Raw genomic sequence first — 14,312 nt, forward strand, 5'->3', positions numbered from 1 at the left:
GGGCTGTAACTTTTTTATAAAGCAGTTTGCCAGGGTTAAGTTCTAACTCCGGTGACACTCTCCTAGCCCCAGTGGCAAAGATAGGTGGGTTAAAAATCTTTATACAGATATTTATTTGTGCCATGGACTCCAGAATTTTTTTTAAAATATATTTTATTGATTTTTTACAGAGAGGAAGGGAGAGGGATAGAGTTAGAAACATCCATGAGAGAGAAAAATCTATCAGCTGCCTCCTGTACACTCCCTACTGGGGGTGTGCCCACAACCAAGGTACATGCCCTTGACCGGAATCAAACCTGGGACCCTTGAGTCCGCAGGCTGAAGCTCTATCCACTGAGCCAAACCGGTTACGGCGACTCCAGAATTTTAATAGCTTTCCCCAACTTCAATTGTCTCTATTATACATATTTTTTAAACTTTAAATATGTACACATTTTACCCAGAAATTATATTTGGTCGATGTTAATTAAGAACACATACACTGAGTGGCCAGATTATTATGACCACCTGACGTTTGTAGGCAAATTAGCTATAATTTTGTGCTGAAGTTGCTATATAAATAGGGAAGCAGGTGTTTCCCATGACAGTAGAAGTGATTTTTTTCTGAAGATATGGGTAAACAATGTGATTTAACAGCCTTTGAATGTGAGATATATATGTATGTGTGTATATATATATATATATATATATATATATATATATACACATAACCTTAATCAATAAAGAAAATAACCTACTTTTTATGTATATATGTATATATGTTTATAAGTTCACATTTTCACACACATATGTGCAAGAATATTTAGAATATTTATTGAAAATTGTTTAGGTAAGTAAAAGTGAAAATGTCTGTTATCTTATGTCTATCTATTGTGAAATTATATATGTGTCTGTGGATATATATGTTTGTGTGCATATTCATAACTGATATAACACTGGTAGAAATGTCAACAGCCAACTTAAAGATATTAAAACTCTCTACATTTAGTTTATCTTAATATAGATTAATTATGCTCACATCTATATACATATATATGTATATGGTAGAGATTATATAAATAAATTAATCTGTTATGTATGTATTGCTAAATATCTTTCTTTTTAATTAATAGATGGATATACTTGTTTATTACATATTAATCTAAAAAATTCCATGTATATGTGATTTTAAATTATATCTACACTAATAAAAGAGAAACATGCAAATTGGTGTCACTCTGCTATGCCAACCAGCCAATCAGAGTGACTATGCAAATTAACACAACAAAGATGGTGGTTAATTTGCATACATAGGCACGAAGTGAAGACTGAAGGCTCTGGCCAGGGTGAAGACTGAACACTGAAGACTGAAGAGGCTTGACTTCTCTGCTGTGGCTGCAGTGGAGAAGCCATGCCTCACTACGGCCGGATCAAAGGCCTGGGTCCTGGTGCCAGAGGAAAACCGGTGCCAACAGCCAGGGGAAGGAAGGCCTATTGCACAAATCTTCATGCAATGGGCTTCTAGTATTGATATAATTATATATTGATAAGAAAATAGCTATACTAATAAAAATGTAATATGATAATTAGGGTGGACGTCTTCCAGACGACCTTCCGGACATCTTCTGGACAAAGCTGCAGCGGCTGTGAGGGCCGAGGCTCAGGCAGCCATAGGTGGCTTTGAAGGGCCCAGAATCAGGCTGGCATTGGCAGCAACAGCGGGGTAATGGGGGCAGCACCTTCCCTTGATCTGCCAGGTCACCTCCTTCAGAGGGAGGCCAGAATGAAGCTTAGGCTGGGGGCCGAGGCAAAGGTAGTTAGGGGTGATCAGGCTGGCAGGAGAGCAAGTTAGGGTTGATCAGACCAGCAAGGAAGCAAGGTAGGGGTGATCAGGCCAGCAGTGGGGCAAGGTAGGGGCAATCAGGCTAGCAGGGGGGCAAGATACGGGTGATTAGGCTGGCAGGCAGAGTGATTAGGGGCAATCAGGCACGTAGGCAGGGAAGTGGTTAGGAGACAGCGGTTCTAAATTGTGAGAGGGATGTCCGACTGCCGGTTTAGGCCCAATCCCTAAACCGGCAGTCGGACATCTCCCAAGGGGTACCAGACTGGAGATGGTGGAGGTCAGGCTGAGAGACCCTCTCTTTGCATGAATTTCATGCACCAGGCCTCTAGTCTATAATAATAAAAGCATAATATGCTAATTAGACCAGATGTCCTTCCAGACAACCTACTGGACGAAGCTGGGGCTGAGAGGAAAACCCAGGTCCCGGGTGCCTGCCGGTGGCTGGAGGAAAGCCTGTGCCAGCAGCTGGGGGAAGGAAGGCCTACTCTTGCACAAATTTTGTGCATTGGGCTTCTAGTATGTAGTATAATTTACCAGAGGGAAAAGGGAGGTGGAATAGAAAGGGTAAAGGTGGAATAAATGGTGATTGAAGGAGACTTGACTTGTTGTGGTGAACACACAATACAATAGATGATGTGTTATAAAATTGTATAGCTGAAACATATATAATTTTATTAATCAACTAAAGGCCCGGTGCACAAAAATTTGTGCACTCAGGGGGGAGGGGGGTCCCTCAGCCTGGTCTGTGCCCTCTTGCACTCTGGGACCCCTCGGGAGAAAATGACCTGCTAGCTTAGGCCTGCTCCTGGGTGGCAGAGGGCAGGCCCGATCCCTAGGTGCAGCCCCTGGTCTGGCTCAGAGCAGGGCCGATTGGGGAGTTGGGGAGCTCCCCCCTGTCACGCACAGAGCAGGGCCCATCAGGGGGTTGAGGAGCTCCCCCCTGTCACTCACAGAGTAGGGCCAATAGGGGAGTTGGGCACCGTCCCCTGTCACACACAAAGCAGGGCAGATAAGGGGGTTGAGGCACCGCCACTGTCACACTCAAGGCAGGGCCAATGGGGCGGTTATGGCTCTACCCCATCACACACAGAGCAGGGACCGTGGTGGTGGGGGGTGGGGTTGGAGCGCCGCACCCTGTCACACACAGAGCAGGGCCGATCAGGGGATTGGGCCACCGCCACTCTCACACTCAAGGCAGGGCCGATGGGGAAGTTATGGCTCTACCCCATCACACACAGAGCAGGGCCCATGGCGGGTGGTGGTTGGGGCGCCGCACCCTGTCACACACAGAGCAGGGCCGATCAGGGGGTTGGGCCTCCGTACCCTGTCATGCACAGAGCAGGGCCAATCAGGGGGTTGAGGAGCTCCCCCCTGTCACTCACAGAGTAGGGCCGATAGGGGAGTTTGGGCACTGCCCCCTGTCACACTCAGGGCAGGGCGGATCAGGGGGTTGGGGCGCTGCCCTCTATCACCCACAAATCAGGGCTGATCAGGGGGTTGGGGCGCTGCCACTGTCACACTCAGGGCAGGGCCAATGGGGAGGTTATGGCTCTACCCCATCACACACAGAACAGGGCCTGTGGGGGAGGGGGGTTGGGGCACCGCCCTCTATCACCCACAGAGCAGGGCCGATCAGGTTGTTGGGGCGTTGCCACTCTCACACTCAGGGCAGGGCCCGTAGGGGGTGGGGAGGGTTGGGGCACCACACCCTGTCACACACAGAGAAGGGCTGATCAGGGGTTTGAGGCGCTGCACCCTGTCACACACAGGGCAATCAGGGGGTTGGGGAGCTCCCCCCTATCAGGCACAGAGCAGGGCTGATCAGGGGGCTGGGGCGCCTTCCCCTGTCACAAACAGAGCAGGGTGGATAGGGAGGTTGTGGCCCCGCCCCCTGTCACACACAGAGCCATTGGGCGACCAGGGGGTTTGGGCGCTGCCCCCTATCATGCCGATCCCAGTGCCAGGAGGCCTCTCGGCTCCGCTGATCCCGGTGCTGGGAGGCATATTACCCTTTTCCTATAAAGGATAGAGGCCTGGTGCATGGGTGGGGCTGGCTGGTTTGCCCTGAAGGGTGTCCTGGATCAGGGTGGGGGTCCTCACTGGGGTGCCTGGCCAGCCTGGGTGAGGGGATAATGGCTGTTTGCAGCTGGTCACCCACCCTTCAGGGTGGGGGTCCCCACTAGGGTGCCTGGCCAGCCTGGGTGAGGGGCTGAGGGCTGTTTTCAGGCCGACTGAAGCTCCCAACTGCTCCTTTTTTTCCTTTTTTTAAATTTTTTTTATTCTGGGCTAGCTTTAGCTCTGGCTCCAGCTCTGAGGCCTCTGCTGCTGAATGAAGGTACCTGGTTTGTTTCGGTTCTATAATCGAAACACTGTATCAACTCCAGCTCTGAGATCCCAGCGGGCTGAAAGCAGGTTTCTGGGGTTTTGTTTAGCTTCTATATTTGTTACAATGTTTCTTAAACTGCAGGCTCAGAGGCCAGCAAGGCAGGCAGGGAACGTTGGAGTCCTCCGTCACTGAAGCAAGCAAGCCTCATGTTAGTTTCAAGCTGCCTGGCTGCTGGCTGCGATCTTGGCTGGCAGTTAATTTGCATATCTCGCTGATTAGCCAATGGGAATGGTAGCGGTCGTACGCCAATTACCATGTTTCTCTTTTATTAGATAGGATGTCACCCCAATAAATTCAGTAAAAAAATAAAAGATGAAATATCAATAATTGAAAAATAATGAAATGTGTATTTATTAATTTATATTTTATGCTCTTATATATACACAAACATAGATACACATACATCATACACACTACATATGCATGCATATCTAAAATTTCATGATGATTCCAATTACATGCTAAACCACCATTTCTCTGGTATTGTTTTATTTTCACATGTAATTTAATAAATGGATATGCATCTATTTTAATCAAAAACATTAAAAAGAAGATGCACATGTGTTTTTACATATACACATCAGCAATGTGGATAGTATGTGAGTGTGTGTATTAGATACACACACACATATATATATATTAGATACACACACACACACACATATATATATCCTATCTAATAAAAGGGTAATATGCAAATTATCCATCACTCCATCACAAAGATGGCGGTGCCCAGTCCCCTCAGCCCCGTCACTGAAGTGTCCAGGTCTGCTGGCCAGGCAGGTGGCGGGGGAGGCGGGGGGTGGGGGACAAGTGGTGAGGCACTTCATCACTGCTGGAGTGTCCGGGTCTGTCACCTGGCCGGGGGCTGCGGGGGCGAGCAGTGAGGCACGATCAGCCTACTCTGGCAGCCAATGCAGCCTCACTGCTCCACTGCCGATGGAGTGTCCCAAGGCAGCAGACACGGGAGCAGAGCCAAGGCAGTGGAGATGGGAGGGAGCGAGGCAGCAGAGAAGGGCGGGCTTTGCTCCCTTCTCTGCTTTGCTACGGCCGCAGGAAGCCCTATTCTTGCAGGAATCATCCTGCAATGGGCCTCTCGTGTATATATATATATATATATATATATATATACACATATACATTATATATACAGAATAAATGAGAGGCTATAAGCAAACTACTGATAATGGTGATAGTGACTCTGGGAAGAGATTGAAGGTGTTTCAAGAAAAAGTTTATGTATTCACTTTGTACTTGTAACAATTAGAATGTATTGTATTATTTTAAAATTATTAAAGAAAATAATAGAAAATGAAAATTAAAGAATTAAATAAAAAAATTATTGATTTCAGAGAGGAAACGGGAGGGAGAGACACATCAATGGTGAGAGAGAATCATTCATTGGCTGCCTCCTGCTCCTCCCGCCCCCTCCCCCCCCCACACACACACACACTGGGGATTGAACCTGCAACCTGGGCATGTGCCCTGAACCGTGAGCTCCTGGTTCATAGGAAAATGCTCAACCACTGACCAATACCAGCTGGGCAAAGAATTTAAATTTTTAATGGATATTTTATAAGTGAGTTTGACTAGACTTATCTCAGGTCCTAAATTAAAGTCCCCAGAGTTCAAAGGCTCCCTTAGTCGTCCCATGACTCTTCAGTTACAGACATATGAGAGATGCTGAACATGAAATTAGTCAAACATTAAATTACAGGCCTAAAGCTGATGCAACTTAAGCAGAGGAGGATGCCAGATCACAAAAATCCAGACAGAAACTTTGGTGAACTTCTTTGTTCCACGTTAACAAAAGACATTTAAATCAGGAATTCAATGCAGAAATTACAATCCATGGGTCATAAAACAAATCAATTAATAATAATAATAATAATAATAATAATAATAATAGTTACCAACATTAGTGCTTACTAGCACTCAGGGATGTATTAAAACTTTTCAATAACTAAACCATTTAATTCTTAAGTGATCTTATGACATAAGTCCTATTTCTAATGTAGTTCTGATTATGAATATGTTCAGGGGGAGAGTTTAGATGATTGTTCAAAGTTACAGTGAAGTTCAAAGTTAGTGTGATGACTGGCCTCAGCCCGACCTGCACCCTCTCCAATCCGGGAGCCCTCAGGGGAGGTCCTACTGATGACTTGAGCCCACTCCCCATGGTTCTCTGCTCTCTACAGGGCCTGCCTGCTCCACACCACGGTGATGGGCAAGCAGGCCCCGCTGGGTGCTGCCTGCGGGCAGCGCTTGGATGCTCACGGGTTGCCGCAGCAGCCGGACCAAGCAGGCCTTGCTGAGTGCTGCCTGTGGGCCGTGCTTGGCTGCTGAGCTCATGTTGCTGGGGTGACACTGCCAGCATCCTGCCCCAGCCGCTATGAAGGTCATTGACTATAAGTGAACTCTTCTCCAATTGTAAAAATAAAATAACATCCTAGAAAAAAAATAAAATGGAAATATTAATTTACTTATGATACATTTTAGTTACTATTTTAATTGATTTGTTTAAAATGTTTACTTACAGTATTTTTCATGTAGTAATAATTTATTCTTCAAATTATATAGGAATTGAATAGACCTTGTATGCTATGGATATATTAGAATGGTTTTTATTATTATGTTTTTCCTTTTTAAAGTACTATATTACCCAATTCAATTTACTTTTGGAGAGAAAAAGGTAGGAGTGTAGAACTTGGGGGTAATGAGACCACTTTGATAATTAGAATGTCAACAAAAAGGCTAAAATGAACCAATGAAGTTTTATTAATAAGTAGGAATTAATTTAAAAACATTTTTGAGCTCTAGAGCATTTTTTACTGATAGCTGAGATTAAAGAAAATGAGAAAGATGCTGATATTAATGACCAAGATTCAAAATATGGGGAACAAGAGACAGGCTTATAAAATACTGATGGGAATATATATTACTAGATTTGTGGTAATACAGTAGAAGCTTTAGAATTTCTAATAATATTGTTTTCCTACTGCCATTTCATCATCCTCTTGATGAATCTCTCAAATCTACTTTCTGTTTTTTGGTTTATTTGTTGGAATTTTTGGCCAAATTTAGCAATGTCTAATTTTCTCGTTAGGAGCATCTCCATTTCTGTTTGAGAAACTTTTTCTTCTCTATTGGATGTGTGTGACAGGCAGTAAATGGCTGCTGTCATTTGGTCATGTCTTGATTAAAACAGGGCTTCCATGCTGAAATCTGAATCTTGACTCTTGAACAGAAGGGAAAATGTTAAGCATAGTTGCCACTCTATTGTATGGGTTCTTTCTGACACGTGACCTGCATTGGTTCCTAAGGGTTATTTTAGTCAACTGTCAGATTTGTGAATTACCAATGTTCTTCCAAAAATTTTGTTGAAATAATAAAAACCTGTTTCTTTTATTGCAACCCAAAATATTCTAATTGATACAGGTTGTTTTCAAACATGAGTGGCTCAAGATCAGATACTTAATATGTATATCAGGTTTAACTCACCTGATTTCCTAAAAGATGTGGCACTATTGCTCAATTTAGAGAAATATAGGGGAGTTTAAAATTTGTCTTAAAATAAATTTATATTTTAAACATTCATAAAAGTACAGAAATGATATGATAGTATTAGTAATAGCCTGACTTTTAATAATTACTTAATTATTAACTGTAGGAAGACAACCCCCACCATGGGTCTCTTATTTCTTCATGGGTCTTTGAGCAGTGGCACTATCTTTGTGCTAGACTATCTTTTTAAGCATATTTTCTTATAGCAAAAAGCCTTGAAAACTTTATTCTTCATATCTGTTTACTGTGTTTGCATTGCTAGCATTTCCATCTGATTCTTTTTTGTAGTTTCATTTCTCTCTTGAAATCACCTACCTAATGTTTCATATTACTCATATTTTTCTTTAGAGATTTTAATATATTAATTATAGTTCTTTAACATTCCCCCTGAAACAGTTCCAGCATCTGTAGCATATATGGATCTAGTTCCATGATTGATTTGTCTCTTAGGAACATGTTTTTTCTTTCCCTTTATAAATCTCATATATTATTGTTAAAAGCTGGACATCTTTTGTAGTACAGTAAAAAGTGAAGTACATAGATTTTATCTGAAAATGTTTTTCCTCTGTTGTGTCTCTAGTGTAGGTTGTGAGATAATCCAATTTGGATTTAGTTAGGTTTAGGGTTTATTGTTTCTATAGTTGTCCTCAGTGTACCAACATATTCAAATTATTTTAGTGATACCTTGTTTTAGTGAGGGAAATGGTTTCCTAGAAGATTTTGCTTTCTGATGATTGGTCCTCTTTTAGCTTTAAGACTTTTCATTGCCCTGTGCCTCAGCAAGGCTCCGTCTGTCACAGATTACTTTTACTCAACACTTGCTAAAAGCACGAGGGCTTGTCAGGCATCCTCTGGTCTTCTAATGAAGCCTGTGTGCCAGCGAGTCACAGGACTTTATGGTTCTGTAGGTGTGACCTATGGGTTTTTATTCTTCTGGGGCATAGTTCTGAACCTAGCACATATTTCATTCTCTCCTACAGAGTTGGAATTCTCTTCCTCTTTCCTTCCACAGGTGCAATGGAATTTCACCTACCATGGTGGACAGCCATGATATGAATGCCTCCTTCCAGATATTAATACCTTTGTTTTATAGAGAATATGGGGGTTTGAATTCAAATGAGTTTTGTGTTTTTCTTGTAAGTGCACTTTCATATTACAAATGTCAAAATATTTTCTTGCATGATCCTTGTTCATATTTTTACCTAATAATTATTAAACAAGGAGAAATTAACAACTTGATAATATTTATGATGAAAAGATTAGACATATTAATTATTGGCTTGGTCTCTGCCACCAATTAAGTAATCACACCCCATCATTTCTACAAATCCACCTTATAATTTCTAAATTATTTTGGGACTTCTTTTTTAATAAGAATGCCATAGCATGAACTGATATACGACTGTCTCTTGAAATTATTTATTAACTGTGATTATTAATATTATTAGTCATTATGACCTCATTATACAGCTGTAACACCTCAAAAATATATCTTGTTTTAGATGTGATGTAATGATAATTACATTATTTTTACTATAATACTGTAAGAGTCACCTCATATCTTCAGGACGAATTAAATGCTAGGTGACTGCTTTTAGACTTAAAATATTTATCATGTTCTATGAACTTAACTTTTGCCTTAACACAAAAAAAATAATTTTCAATACTGCAAAATTTGAAGTTGAAAAACACTTGGCAGTAGCATGGGATATAAACTAAAGGATTGCACTATCTTTTTTAAGGAATAGGTGGGGTCAGAATCATGTTAATATTGAGAAGCTGCTACAAAAGCAGAAAACAGAATTGCATGAAAGTGGGAAGCAGAGGGGTCTTGTTTCCCCCAGGAGATGCCATCATCTTCTTTGCCTTTACTTCCCATTGTTACTTATCACCCCTCGGTATTCTTACAGGGTCTGTCACATCTTTTATTTTACTCTTCCTTTTATACCATATTTACTTCTTTAATTTTTTTCTCCTTATTTGTCCTCTCCTCTGTCATCACATATCATCTCCACACCCTCTGTAAACTAAGATAATCATAAATATTGTAGTATTTAAATGGAAATGAAAATTGCTTCATTCAACATATTATTCATAAATGAGGATACTAATGTGTCAATTCTTTCAAATATGATTCCTACTCTCGACCATTATTAATGATGGCTATTTGTGTTACTATCAGAGCTACCAAAGATATTGCTATTATAATGTGAATAGTGCCCTTCTTTTCACAGTTTGTCTTTGACTGAGGCAGTGCCAGAAGGCTCCTAGAATGGCATCTTTCAGGACTTCACTGATCAATTCTGCAACACTACACTGGAAGGTGAGGTCTATTACTTCTGCTTAAATTCATACTCTAGGGAAGTTACATTGATTTGCCTAGGAGCTCTTTGTCTTTGGGAAAAGTCTCAATTGGGAGTGACATATTTTACAACTAATCTCTTATAGAAAAAATTAATTAAAAATATATTTAGGCCTAGAATAAATACATGGCTCAAGCATCTACTTATGAACCAGGAGGTCATGGTTCCATTCCTGGTCAGTGTATTCCCAGGTTGTGGGCTCAATCCATGGTATAGGGCATGCAGGAAGTGGCCAATCAATGATTCCCTCTCATCATTGATTCTCATCATTGATATTTCTCTCTCTCCTCTCTGAAATTATATATATATTTGTGTATATCTATATATGGATGTAGAGTTCCTCTTGGCTGCCTCAATAGTTAAAATATATGTGATATATATATATATATATATATTTATATACCCTAATCTATTTTCTCAGTAATTTTTCCCCCCTCATTGTGACACTTTCTCTATCAGCATGGGCTAATTCAGTGCTTTCTAATTTCTTTACACACTAAGACTTCTCTTTAATACCAGAAAATAATTTTGAGTAAGATCACATAAGATAATAATTGTTCTTCTATATCCACTAAATGAGATATTACAAAATGAAAAAATATTATGACTACAATAATAATGATACGTGGTTTATTAATCATTATAGCACATAAACATATTTTAAAATAATAGTTCACACATGTGTGATAAATACTTTCATTCTTCAAACAATACTTAAATGTACTATAATGATCTGTAAAACTCCCTTAAGTAATACTGCAACATTTTAGAGGTCTGAAGTACAATAACTGGTGATGGAAGTAGGAGTTATTAAGTACCTCATATTTTTCTCTTCTGCACAATGGAGAAACTTGTATCTACATTACAAATTTTACAAAATATCTTAAGGATTACATGAAATAATACATACAAAATAATAGAAAACACATTTTAAATCCAAAAAAAAATGTAAGAAAACATCATTATACTTTGAAATTATTGTGTACAATATTTTATAAGGAGTTGCTCGCATTGCTTGGTGTTCATGATGAAAGCCATTTAATAGTTTGAACAGGGAACATTATTATTTTAGAGATATTCGGAAGCAGTAAGGGTCTGCTCAATATCTTGTTTTCTACTATTGAAGCTGTGCCAAATGTGAAGATCTACTGCAAGTCAATGGGAGTTCTGAACACAAGCCAGAGCAAGATGAGAAAAATACAGCAAAATGAAAAACTGGCCTGAAATCAACTGCTTAAAAAACGAAGGTAAAACTTTCTGATATGTCCCCCTAATGGTAGATAATTATACATTCTTTTTATATGGCAGATAATTACACATTATATTTTATACTAGTGGCCCAGTACACAAATCCGTGCACATTGAAAGGAAATTAATTAGAAGAAATATTTAATATCACTATTTGCCCTTTCTCTATAATAGAACTGTCAACCAAATTCATGATCGACAATGACAGATCAAAACATGTACATTTGATTGCCACCAGCGAGAGCTTTATATGTATCATGCATGCGCAAGTCAACTTAGTCTTTTATATATAGAGAGAGAGAATAAACTTGATTAATTAGACCTCCTTTTTGATTTAGTTAAACTTTTTCCAACACAGTGAAGCACCCCAACTTCTCTTTCAGGTAATTGTCAGCAACACAGCAGTAAATATCAACACAAAGCAGATTATTATTATAGATCATGCAGGGAGAACAAAGGGTAAAATATTTAACTGCAGCAGTGTTTGACTATATTCTGCACAGTGAGAAAACCTGAAGTTATTTTCAAGGCCTACTATTTCTTAATTCTATTCAGTTGGGGCAAGTTTCTAAGCTTTCTAAATCTCCATTGTTCGGCTAATGAAAAGAAAATAGGATTCCACTGAGTTTCCTATCTACCTATTCCAGGACTTCTGTGAGGATCAAATGAGATCAGGGACAAGAAAACACTTCACAGACATCTGGTTAAAGTGCAAAATGTTTGCACCTGGCTATAAAACAAGTCATGTTCCTGGGCTGAAGAAACTCCAAGGAGGCTAGTCGTTACTAGGGAGAGGAAGCCAGGCATTGTTATGTGACATCATTACCCAGCACCCACAGCCACCGTTTCCAGGCTGGGCTGGGCTGTGGGCCGCATTTTGCACCATGGGGTCTTGACAGCATTGGCTGTGATATGGTGGGTTGTCACTCCAAGGTGATGGCAGGGCCTGTGTCCCATTTGGGCAAAGCTGAGTGTTGCTTTGTGGGCACCAGGTCCACAGAGTTGTTTCTCTGTAAATGGCCAGAGTGTGTCATGGCAGCTCCTGTGTTGAGCATCTTCCCCCTTCTGGTCAGTGGGCGTCATAGCTACTGGTCGGATGGACACTTAGCATATTAGCCTTTTATCCTATCTAATAAAAGACAAAAAGGGTAATTGACCATACCTTCACTACACTTCCCATTGGCTAATCAGGTTGATATGCAAATTAACCACCAACCAAGAAGGCGGCCGGCAGCCACACAGCTGAAGCTAGCAGGAGGCTTGCTTGCTCCAGTGATGGAGGAAGTCAAGGTTCCCCGCCTGCCGTGGCCCGGCTCTAAGCTCCGAAAGCAACAAAGTTTCAATTATAGAAGGTAAATAAATCCCAGAATAAAAAAAAAAGAAAGAAGAAAGGAGAGGCTGGGAGCTTCAGTCACCGGCCAGCCTGAAAACAGCCCTTAGCCCCTCACCCACACTGGCCAGGCACCCCAGTGGGGACCCCCACCCTAAAGGGGGTGTGGCTAGCCTGAAAACAGCCATCAGCCCCTCATCCAGGCTGGGCAGGCACCACAGTGGGGACCCCCACCCTGAAGGGGGTGTAACTAGCTGCAAATAGCCATCAGTTCCTCACCCAGGCTGGGCAGGCACCCAAGTGGGACCCCCACCCTGATCTGGGACACCCTTTAGGGCAAACAAGCTGGCCCCCACCCATGCACCAGGACTCTATCCTATATAGTAAAAGGGTAATATGCAAACTGACCCTAACAGCAGAAAGACTGGGAATGACTGGTCACTATGACACACAATGACTACCAGTGGGCAGACACTCAATGCAGGAGTTGCCCTCTGGTGGTCATTGCGCTCTCACATGGGGGAGCTCTGCTCAGCCACAAGCCAAGCTGATGGCTGCCAGTACAGCAGTGGTGGTGGGAGCCTCACCCGCCTCCTCAGCAGTGCTAAGGATGACTGACTGCAGCTTAGGTCTGTTCCCCTCTGGCAAGTGGACATCCCCCGAGGGCTGCCAGGCTGCCAGAGGGATGTCTGATTGCCATCTTAGGCCCAATTCCCCGGGGAGTGGGCCTAAGCCAGCTGGTGGTCATCCCCCGAGAGGTCCCAGACTGGGAGAGGGCACTGGCCAGGCTGAGGGACCCCTCCCGCCGAGTGAACAAATTTTTGTGCACCGGGCCTCTAGTATATAGATGGTTTTCAGAGTGTCTTATTCATTCATTAGCCAGTGCAATTTATAAGCTTTGCATGAGATTACAGGATTGAAGGACTTTTCTTCTGAGTTCAATTAACTTTAGTGTGGCTAACACAGGTACCATTGAGAGAGTTAGCCCTGTGCCTTTCATGGGATTTATACTGGAGGGAAGAGGAGCATTGAAAAACAACAACAACAAAACATACATGAACCACATTTCAGTTTCTTTGTCCGCTTCTAACATATTTTCTCCGATAAATGTTAAGAAAGAAAACTACCTTTCTAATTGTCAAAAATTCACTTTCTCAACCTCGGTTTTGCTTTTTTTATTTTTTAATATATATTTCATTGATTTTTTTACAGAGAGAAAGGGAGAGGGATAGAGAGTCAGAAACATTGATCAGCTGCCTCCTGCACACCCTCCATTGAGGATGTGCCTGCAACCAATGTACATGCCCTTGACTGGAATCTAACCTGGGACCTTCAGTCCACAGGCTGATGCTCTATCCACTGAACCAAACCAGTTAGGGCATCAGTTTTGCTTTTAAAACCTAGAACTCTTCATATCAGTTATAAGAAAAGGACCTATAGTCGCCAACACCAAACCTTAATTTCAGTGGCAATTTTAGTGTTTGATGTTATTGTAAGGTGAAGGTAATATGGGGAATACTGATTTCAATTTTCTACCTTATTGGTATTAAGAAACTATTTAAAATAATTTTACATCTGTTCTACTTACTTTCAGAAGGG

Source organism: Myotis myotis, unplaced genomic scaffold (assembly GCF_014108235.1).
Source record: "Myotis myotis isolate mMyoMyo1 unplaced genomic scaffold, mMyoMyo1.p scaffold_m19_p_1, whole genome shotgun sequence".
Taxonomy (NCBI): domain Eukaryota; kingdom Metazoa; phylum Chordata; class Mammalia; order Chiroptera; family Vespertilionidae; genus Myotis; species Myotis myotis.